Below are 12,064 nucleotides of genomic sequence, written 5' to 3'. Positions count from 1 at the left end.
TTTTCAATGATCCAACGGATGTTGGCAAATCGATTTCTGATTCCCCTGCATTTTCTAAAACCAGCTTGAACATCTAGGAGTTCATGGTTCACATAATGCTGAAGCCTCGCTTGGGGAATTTTGAGCATAACTTTACTAACATGTGAGATGAGTGCAACTGTGCGGTAGTTTGAGCATTCTTTGGCATTGCCTTTCTTTGGGATTGGAATAAAAAATGACCTTTTCCAGTCCTGTGATCACTGCTGAGTTTTCCAATTTGCTGGCATGTTGAGTGCAGAACTTCCACAGCATCATCTTTTAGGATTTGAAATGGCTTAACTGGAATTCCATCACCTTCACTAGCTTTGTTTGTAGTGATGCATCCTAAGGCCCAATTGACTTTGCATTCCAGGATGTCTGGCTCTAGGTGAGTGATCACACCATCATGATTATCTGTGTCGTGAAGATCTTTTTTGTACAGTTCTTCTGTGTATTCTTGTCTCCTCTTCTTAATATCGTCTGCTTCTCTTAGGTCCATACAATTTCTGTCCTTTACTGAGCCCATCTTTGCATGAAACGTTCCCTTGGTATCTCTAATTTTCTTGAAGATCTCTCTGGTCTTTCCCATTCTATTGTTTTCTTCGATTTCTTTGCATTGATCATTGAGAGATGCTTTCTTATCTCTCCTTGCTATTCTTTGGAACTCTGAATTCAGATGTGTATATCTTCCCTTTTCTCCCTTGCTTTTCTCTTCTCTTCTTTTCACAGCTATTTGTAAGGGTTCCTCAGACAGCCTTTTTGCTTTTTTGCATTTCTTTTTCTTGGGAATGGTCTTGATCCTTGTCTCCTGTACAATGTCACAAACCTCCATTCATAGTTGATCAGGCATTCTGTCTATCATATCTAGTTCCTTAAATCTATTTCTCACTTCCACTGTATAATCATAAGGGATTTGATTTAGGTCATGCCTGAATGGTCTAATGGTTTTCCCTACTTTCTTCAATTTAAATCTGAATTTGGCAATCACGAGTTCATGATCTGAGCCACAGTATGCTCCCAGTCTTGTTTTTGCTGACTGTATAGAGCTTCTCCATCTTTGGCTGCAAAGAATATAATCAATCTGACTTCAGTGTTGGCCATCTGCTGATGTCCATGTGTAGAGTCTTCTCTTGTGTTGTTGGAAGAGGGTGTTTGCTATGGCCAGTGCGTTCTCTTGGAAAAACTCTATTAGTCTTTGCCCAGCTTCAATTTGTACTCCAAGGCCAAATTTACCTGTTACTCCAGGTGTTTCTTGACTTCCTACTTTTGCATTCCAGTCCCCTATAATGAAAAGGACATCATTTTTGGGTGTTAGTTCTAAAAGGTCTTCATAGAACCGTTCAACTTCAGCTTCTTCAGCATTAGTGGTCAGGGCATAGACTTGGATTACTGTGTTATTGAATGGTTTGCCTTGGAAATGATCAGAAATTATTCTGTCGTTTTTGAGATTGCAATCAAGTACTGCATTTCGGACTTTTTTGTAGAGTATGATAGCTACTCCATTTCTTCTAAGGGATTCTTGCCCACAGTAGTAGATATAATGGTCTTCTGAGTTAAATTCATCCATTCCCATCCATTTTAGTTTGTTGAGTCCTAAAATGTCGACGTTCACTTTTGCCATCTCCTGTTTGACCAATTCCAATTTGCCTTGATTCATGGACTTACCATTTCAGGTTCCTATGCAATATTGCTCTTTACAGCATCGGACCTTGCTTCTATCACCAGTCACATCCACAACTGGGTATTGTTTTTGCTTTGGCTCCATCTCTTCATTCTTTCTGGATTTATTTCTCCATTGATCTCCAGTAGCATATTGGGCACTTACTGACCTGGGGAGTTCATCTTTCAGTGTCCTATTTTTTGCCTTTTCATACTGTTCATGGCGTTCTCAAGGCAAGAATACTGATGTGGTTTGTCATTCCCTTCTCCAATGGACCACATTTTACAACCTTGCTATAATCACTTACTAGTTTCAGGAGTTTTACTTTTATTCTTTGGAATTTTCTAAATAGAAATGTTCACACGTCATCTGCAAAGGAAGACAGCATTTTTCTTTTCCTTCCCAAACTATGTACCTTTTATTTCCTTTTTTGTTTGTTTTTTTTTACTAGCTAGTACTTCTAGTAGGGTGTCGAAAAGAATTCCTTTAATTAAGCATAGTTTATAAAATTACATTTAGTCTCATTTCTTAGCATATCAATTATATTTCCTTTTTTAATGTTTTAGTTGTTTTTCTATAGTTTGCAATATGCCTTTACAAGTAACCACAACCAATGAACACAGTTATGCTTCCTGAGAAGTGAAAGTCACTCATTCGTGTCAAACTCTTTGCTATCCCATGGACTGTAGACTTCCAGGCTCCTCTGTCCATGGAATTCTCCAGACCGGAATATTAGAGGGGTAGCCATTCCTTTCTGCAGGAAATCTTCCTAACCCAGGGATTGAACCCAGGTCTCCCGCATTGCAGGTGGATTCTTTACCATTATGAGTCACCAGGGAAGCCCTCCTGGGTTGTGCAGTCACCATATAATATAGCACTTTCACTTCCTCCCTCCAGTCCCTTTTACCACTGCTATCATTTACTTCACTTATCTACAGGATATATTTTACTTTTATGCAGTCTTTCAATGATCTTCCTTTCTTTATGTAGATCCAAGTTTCTGACCTATATTATTTTGTTTCGTTTTCAAAATGTCTCTTAACATTTCTAGCAAGGCAGGCCTAGTGGCTGAGATGGAAAAGAATTTGCCTGTAATGCAGGAGACCTGGCTTTGCTCCCTAAGTCTGGAAGATCTCCTGGAGAAGAGAATGGCTATCCACTCCTGCATTTTTGCCTGGGAAATCCCATGGACAGAGCAGCCTGCCATGCTTCAGTCCATGGTGTTTCAGAGTCATATACAACTGAGCAGCTAAGCACATCTGAGAGCAAAACCCTACTGGTGGCAGTTTCACTCAGTGTTTATCTAAGAAAATCTTTATATACCCTTCACTTTTGAATAATAAGTTTGATGGATACAGAAATAGGTGGGAATTTTCTTTCAACAATTTGTATGTTTTATTCATTCTCTACTTCCTTGCATGGTTTTGAGGTTTTTGATAAGAAGTCTGATGTAATTCTTAGCATTATTCCTTTACAGATAAGCTTTTAAACCCTTTGTAGGGGGCAGTCCTAAGATGGCAGAGGAATAGGGTGGGGAGACCATTATCTCCCCCACAAATTCATCAAAAGAACATTTGAATGCTGAGTAAATTCCACAAAACAACTTCTGAATGCCAGCAGAAGACATCAGGCACCCAGAAAAGCAGCCCATTGTCTTCTAAAGGAGATAGGAAAAAATATAAAAGATAAAAAGAGAGACCAAAGAGGTAGGGATGGAGATACATCCCAGGAAGGGAGTCTTAAAAAAGAGAGAAGTTTCCAAACACCAGGAAACACTCTCACTGGTGAGTCTGTGGAGAGCCTTGGAACCTCAGAGGGCAACATAACTGGGAGGAAAAATAAATAAGTAATTAAAATCCACAGATTATGTGCCCAATGGTAGAGAAGCAGTGCAGACGCCTGCATCCGCCATTAGCAAGCCAGGGCTGGGCAGGGAGTCAAGGGCTGCTTTGCTTACAGTAAGGACTGGGCCTGAATGCCCCGAGGGCAATCTGAGGGAACTAACTTGAGATAGCAAGGCAGACTGTGGGATAGCTACCCCACGAAAAGGTGAAAAGCCCTCACCTAAGACACTGCCAGACCCACTCACAGAACAAAGGACTGACTAGAGCTAGCCAGCTGCGGCCGGCCCATCCCCTGCTGAGACAGGCAGGCAAGGGCAGCCAGAGCCAGAAGCAGGCAATGGCGGCCCCAGAGAGGCATCTTCTACCAAACTGCAAGCAGGCTTCGTTGCTAACCAAGACTTCTTGGGATTCTGGATGGTCGACATTCGCCTGAGAAGGTGTGCCGGTTGTACACCCAGAAAACCGAGTGACAGGAACGGGGGAGGTGATAAGTCACAGTGACTGCACTCACCAGACACCTGGTCACCTGAGCTGCTTGGACCAGGGCAGGGCACAGAACGCAGGCCCAACCAAGTCTGCGCCTTTGTGGAGTACCCGAGTACCTGAACCTGAGCAGCTTAGGCCTGGGAAGTGCATACAACCCAGGGCCAGCCTCAGATAGTTCCTGGCAGAGCAACCTAGAGCCTAAGCAGTATAGACTGGGAAAGCACACACGCGGTGAGCGGGGGCAACCCAGTATGGCTGAGACACTGGGAGTGCTCCTCACAGACGCCAATGATATTTGTTTGCAGTGTTCCTCCCTCCCCACAGCACGACTGAACAAGTGAGTCTTAAAAAAGTGACTGCCACCACCCTCTGGTGTCAGGGTGGAAATTAGACACTGAAGAGACCAGCAAAAAGAAGAAGCTAAAACAGAGGGAACCACTTGGAAGTGACAGATGGAGAAGTCTTGAGGCTACTGTAAGAATAAGATTGAAAACCAGAGGCAGGAGGCTTAAATCCAAATCCTGAGAACACCAGAGAACTCCTGACTCCAGGAAACATTAATCAATAGGAGCTCATCAAACGCCTCCATACCTACACTGAAACCAAGTACCACCCAAGGGCCAACAAGTTCCAGAGCAAGACATACCACACAAATTCTGCAGCAACACAGGAACATGACCCTGAGCCTCAATATACAGGCTGCCCAAAGTCACTCCAAACCCACTGACATCTCATAACTCATTGTTGGACACTTAATTGCACTCCAGAGAGAAGAAATCCAGCTCCACCCACCAGAACACCGAGACAAGCTTCCCTAACCAGGGAACCTTAACAAGTCACCCATCCAAACCCCCAACAGCAAGGAAACTCCACAATAAAGAGAATGCCACAAACTGCCAGAATATGGAAAGGCCACCCCAAACACAGCAATATAAACAAGATGAAGAAGCAGAGAAATACCCAGCAGGTAAATCAACAGGACAAATGCCCACTAAACCAAACAAAAGAGGAAGAGATAGGGAATCTACGTGATAAAGAATTCCGAATAATGATAGTGAAAAGGATCCAAAATCTTGAAAACCAGATGGAGTTACAGAAAAATAGCCTGGAGACAAGGATTGAGAAGATGCAGGAAAGGTTTAACAAGGACCTAGAAGAAATGAAAAAGAGTCAATATATATGAATAATGCAATAAATGAGATCAAAAACACTCTGGAGGGAACCAACAGTAGAATAATGGAGGCAGAAGACAGGATAAGTGAGGTAGAAGATAGAATGGTAGAAATAAATGAAACAGAGAGAAAAATGAATTAAAAGAAATGAGGACAATGTCAGAGACCTCTGGGACAATGTTAAACGCCACAACATTCAAACCATAGGAGTCCCAGAAGAAGACAAAAAGAAAGACCATGAGAAAATACTTGAGGAGATAATAGTTGAAAACTTCCCTAAAATGGGGAAGAAAATAATCACCCAAGTCCAAGAAACCCAGAGAGTCCCAAACAGGATAAACCCAAGGCGAAATACCCCAAGACACATATTAATGAAATTAACAAAGATCAAACACAAAGAACAAATATTAAATGCAGCAAGGGAAAAACAGCAAATAACACACAAGGGGAGTCCCATAAGGATAACAGCTGATTTTTCAATAGAAACTCTTCAGGCCAGGAGGGAATGTCAGGACATACTTAAAGTGATGAAAGAAAATAACCTACAGCCCAGATTACTGTACCCAGCAAGGATCTCATTCAAATATGAAGAAGAAATCAAAAGCTTTACAGACAAGCAAAAGCTGAGAGAATTCAGCATCACCAAACCAGCTCTCCAACAAATGCTAAAGGAACTTCTCTAGACAGGAAACACAGAAAGGGTGTATAAACTCGAACCCAAAACAATAAAGAAAATGGCAATGGGATCATACTTATCAATAATCACCTTAAACGTAAATGGGTCGAATGCCCCAACCAAAAGACAAAGACTGGCTGAATGGATACAAAAACAAGACCCCTATGTATGTTGTCTACAAGAGACCCACCTCAAAACAAGGGACACATACAGACTGAAAGTGAAGGGCTGGAAAAAGATATTCCATGCAAGTAGAGACCAAAAGAAAGCAGGAGTAGCAATACTCATATCAGATAAAATAGACTTTAAAACAAAGGTTGTGAAAAGAGACAAAGAAGGACGCTACATAATCATCAAAGGATCAATCCAAGAAGATATAACAATTATAAATATATATGCAACCAACATAGGAGCACCACAATATGTAAGACAAATACAAACAAGTATGAAAGGGGAAATTAACAACAACGCAATAATAGTGGGAGACTTTAATACCCCACTCACACCTATGGATAGATCAACTAAACTGAAAATTAACAAGGAAACACAAACTTTAAATGATACAACAGACCAGTTAGACCTAATAGATAATCTATAGGACATTTCACCCCAAAACAATGAATTTCACCTTTTTCTCAAGCACACACAGAACCTTCTCCAGGATAGATCACATCCTGGCCATATATCTAGCCTTGGTAAATGCAAAAAAAATGAAATAATTCCAATCATCTTTTCTGACTACAATGCAGTAAGATTAGATCTCAATTACAGGAGAAAAACTATTAAAAATTCCAACATATGGAGGCTGAACAACACGCTTCTGAATAACCAACAAATCAAAAGAGAAATCAAAATATGCATAGAAACGAATGAAAATGAAAACACAACAACCCAAAACCTGTGGGACACCGTAAAAGCAGCTCTAAGGGGAAGGTTCATAGCAATACAGGCATACCTCAAGAAACATGAAAAAAGTCAAATAAATAAGCTAACACTACACCAAGCCAGGCTTCAGCAATGTGTGAACCGTGAACTCCCAGATGTTCAAGCAGGTTTTAGAAAAGGCAGAGGCACCAGAGATCAAATTGCCAACATCTGCTGGATCATGGAGAAAGCAAGAGAGTTCCAGAAGAGCATCTATTTCTGCTTCATTGACTATGCCAAAGCCTTTGACTGTGTGGATCACAATAAACTGTGGAACATTCTGAAAGAGATGGGAATACCAGACCACCTGACCTGCCTCTTGAGAAACCTGTATGCAGGTCAGGAAGCAACAGTCAGAACTGTACATGGAACAACAGACTGGTTCCAAATAGGAAAAAGAGTGCATCAAGGCTGTATATTGTCACATTTCTTATTTAACTTCTATGCAGAGTACATCATGAGGAACGCTGGGCTGGAAGAAGCACAAGCTGGAATCAAGATCGCTGGAGAAATATCAATAATCTCAGATATGCAGATGACACTACCCTTATGGCAGAAAGTGAAGAGGAACTCAAAAGCCTCTTGATGAAAGTGAAAGAGGAGAGTGAAAATGTTGACTTAAAGCTCAACATTCAGAAAACAAAGATCATGGTATCCAGTCCCATCACTTCATGGGAAATAGATGGAAAAACAGTGGAAACGGTGTCAGACTTTGTTTTTGGGGGCTCCAAAATCACTGCAGATGCTGATTGCAGCCATGAAATTAAAAGACACTTACCCCTTGGAAGGAAAGTTATGACCAACCTTGATAATATATTAAAAAGCAGAGACATTACTTTGCCAACCAAGGTCCGTCTAGTCAAGGCTATGGTTTTTCCAGTGGTCATGTATGGATGTGAGAGTTGGACTGTGAAGATAGCTGATCACCGAAGAAATGATGCTTTTGAACAGTGGTGTTGGAGAAGACTCTTGAGAGTCCCTTGTACCGCAAGGAGATCCAACCAGTCCATTCTAAGGGAGATCAGTCCTGGGTGTTCATTGGAAGGACTGATGCTAAAGCTGAAACTGCAATACTTTGGCCACCTCATGCGACGAGTTGACTCACTGGAAAAGACTCTGATGCTGGGAAAGGTTGGGGGCGGGAGGAGAAGGGGACGACCAAGAATGAGATGGCTGGATAGCATCACCTACTCTGTGGACATGAGTTTGAGTGAACTCTGGGAGTTGGTGATGGTAGGGAGGCTTGGCGTGCTGTGATTCATGGGGTCGGGGAGAGTCGGACACGACTGAGTGACTGAACTGAACTGAACTGAACACCTAAAGCAACTAGAAAAGGAAGAAATGAAGAACCCCAGGGTTAGTAGAAGGAAAGAAATCTTAAAAATTAAGGCAGAAATAAATGCAAAAGAAACAAAAGAGACCATAGCAAAAATCAACAAAGCCAAAAGCTGATTCTTTGAAAGGATAAATAAAATTGACAAACCACTAGCCAGACTCATCAAGAAACAAAGAAAAATCAAATGAACAAAATTAAAAATGAAAATGGAGAGATCACAACAGACAACACAGAAATACAAAGGATCATAAGAGACTGCTGCTGCTGCTGCTGCTAAGTCACTTCAGTTGTGTCCGACTCTGTGTGACCCCATAGATGGAAGCCCACCAGGCTCCCCCATCCCTGGGATTCTCCAGGCAAGAACCCTGGAGTGGGCTGCCATTTCCTTCTCCACATAAGAGACTACTATCAGCAATTATATGCCAATAACATGGACAACTTGGAAGAAATGGACAAATTCTTAGAAAAGTACAACTTTCCAAAGCTGAACCAGGAAGAAATAGAAAATCTTAACAGACCCATAACAAGCATGAAAATTGAAACTGTAATCAGAAATCTTCCAGTAAACAAAAGCCCAGGCCCAGATGGCTTCACAGCTGGATTCTACCAAAAATTTAGAGAAGAGCTAACACCTATCCTACTCACACTCTTCCAGAAAATTGCAGAGGAAGGTAAACTTCCAAACTCATTCTATGAGGCCACCATCACCCTAATACCAAAACCTGACAAAGATGCCACACACAAAAAAAATAAAGAAAACTACAGGCCAATATCACTGACGAACATAGATGCAAAAATCCTTCACAAAATTCTAGCAATCAGAATCCAACAACACATTAAGAAGATCATACATCATGACCAAGTGGGCTTTATCCCAGGGATGCAAGGATTCTTCAATATCTGCAAATCAATCAATGTAATACACCACATTAGCAAATTGAAAAATAAAAGCCATATAATTATCTCAATAGATGCAGAGAAAGCCTTTGACAAAATTCCACATCGATTTATGATAAAAACCCTTCAGAAAGCAGGAATAGAAGGAACATACCTCAACATAATAAAAGTTATATATCACAAACCCACAACAAACATTATCCTCAATGGTAAAAAATTGAAAGCATTGCCCCTAAAGTCAGGAACAATACAAGGGTGCCCACTCTCGCCACTACTTTTCAACATAGTTTTGGAAAGTTTGGCCACAGCAATCAGAGCAGAAAAAGAAATAAAAGGAATTCAAATTGGAAAAGAAGAAGTAAAATACTCACTGTTTGCAGATGACATGATCCTCTAAATAGAAAACCCTAAAGACTCCACCAGAAAATTACTAAAGCTTATCAATGAATACAGTAAAGTTGAAGGATACAAAATCAACACACAGAAATCCCTTGCATTCCTATACACTAATAATGAGAAAATAGAGAAATTAAGGAAACAATTTCATTCACCGTTGCAATGAAAAGAATAAAATACTTAGAAATATATCTACCTGAAGAAACAAAAGACCTATATATAGAAAACTATAAAGCACTGGTGAAAGAAATCCAAGAGGACACTAATGGAGAAATATACCGTGTTCATGGATCAGAAGAATCAATATAGTGAAAATGAGTATACGACCCAAAGCAATCTATAGATTCAATGCAATCCCTATTAAGCTACCAATGGTATTTTTCACAGAGCTGGAACAAATAATTTCACAATTTGTATGGAAATACAAAAAACCTCGAATAGCCAAAGCAATCTTGAGAAAGAAGAACGGAACTGGGGGAATCAACATGCCGGACTTCAGGCTCTACTACAAAGCCACAGTCATCAAGACAGTATGATACTGGCACAAAGACAGAAATGTAGATCAATGGAACAAAATAGATAGCCCAGAGATAAGTCCTCTCACCTATGGATACCTTATCTTTGACAAGGGAGGCAAGAATATACAATGGAGAAAAGACAATCTCTTTAACAAGTGGTGCTGGGAAAACTGGTCAACCACTTGTAAAAGAATGAAACTGGAACACTTTCTAACACCATATACAAAAATAAACTCAAAATGGATTAAAGATCTACACATAAGACCAGAAACTATAAAACTCCTAGGCAAAACACTCTCCGACATAAATCACAGCAGGATCCTCTATGACCCACCTCCCAGAATATTGGAAATAAAAGCAAAAATAATCAAATGGGACCTAATTAAAAGTAAAAGCTTCTGCACAGCAAAGGAAACTATAAGCAAGGTGAAAAGACAGCCTTCAGAATGGGAGAAAATAATAGCAAGTGAAACAACTGACAAAGAATTAATCTCCAAAATATACAAGCAGCTCCTGCAGCTCAATTCCAGAAAAATAAATGACCCAATCAAAAAATGGTCCAAAGAACTAAACAGATATTTCTCCAAAGAAGACATACAGATGGCTAACAAACACATGAAAAGATGCTCAACATCACTCATTATCAGAGAAATGTAAATCAAAACCACAATGGGATACCATTTCACGCCAGTCAGAATGGCTGCTATCAAAACGTCTACAAGCAATACATGCTGGAGAGGGTGTGGAGAAAAGGGAACCCTCTTACACTGTTGGTGGGAATGCAAACTAGTACAGCCACTATGGAGAACAGTGTGGAGATTCCTTAAAAAACTGGAAATAGAACTGTCATACGACCCAGCAATCCCACTGCTGGGCATACACACCGAGGAAACCAGAATTGAAAAAGACACGTGCACCCCAATGTTCATCACAGCCTTGTTTATAATAGCCAGGACATGGAAGCAACCTAGATGTCCATCTGCAGACGAATGGATGAGAAAGTTGTGGTACACATACACAATGGAATATTACTCAGCCATTAAAAAGAATACATTTGAATCAGTTCTAATGAGGTGAATGAAACTGGAGCCTATTATGCAGAGTAAAGTAAGCCAGAAAGAAAAATACCAATACAGTATACTAACGCATATATATGGAATTTAGAAAGATGGTAATGTTAACCCTGTATGTGAGACAGTTAAAGAGACACAGATGTATAGAACAGTGTTTTGGACTCTGTAGGAGAGGGCGAGGGTGGGATGATTTGGGAGAATGGCATTGAAACATGTAAATTATCATATGTGTAACGAATCACCAGCCCAGGTTCAATGCATGATACAGGGTGCTCAGGGCTGGTGCACTGGGATGACCCAAAGAGATGATATGGGGAAGGAGGTGGGAGGGGCTTTCAAGATGGGGAACACATGTACACCCGTGGCGGATTCACGTCGATGTATGCAAAACCAAAACAATATTGTAAAGTAATTAGCCTCCAATTAAAATAAATAATTTTTTAAAAAATAAATAAATAAACCCTTTGTAGCTTCTTTCAAGATTATCTCTTTGTCTTGGATATTCTCCAGTTTGAATATGATATGCTTACATTTAGATTTTTGGTATTTATCCTCTTGCTGTTTTCAGACTTCTGAATCTGTGGTTGTGTCTCTCACTAATTTTAGAAAATTGTTGGCTATTATCACTTTAATAATTTTCTCTATTTTCTCTATCATATATTCCAATTATGTGTAAGTTATACCTTTTTCAATTGTCCTACAATTCTTGGACATTCTTGGGTGCTTTTATTTCCATTCATTTTTAATTCTGCATTTAAATTTGTAAAGTTTCTACATATATAACTTCAGTTTTACTTGTTATTTTCTTGTCTGTGTCCAGGCTACTGATGAGATTATCAAAAGTATTCTTCATTTCTGTTTCAGTGTTGTTTTTTCTTTTCTAACATTTCCTTTTGAGTCCTCCTTAGAGCTTTCATCTCTGTTTACATTACTCATACGTTCTTGCATACTGTCTACTTTTTACATTAGAGCTCTTAATTTCATTCAGTTCAGTTCAGTTGCTCAGTTGTTTCCAACTCTTTGTGACCCCATGGACTGCAGCATGCAGATTAGTGTCATTTATC

The sequence above is a fragment of the Moschus berezovskii genome, chromosome 24, assembly GCF_049115385.1.
Source record: "Moschus berezovskii isolate FMDL1 chromosome 24, NW_MosBer_1.0, whole genome shotgun sequence".
Lineage (NCBI taxonomy): Eukaryota > Metazoa > Chordata > Mammalia > Artiodactyla > Moschidae > Moschus > Moschus berezovskii.
Note: the sequence above shows the minus strand (reverse complement) of the source record.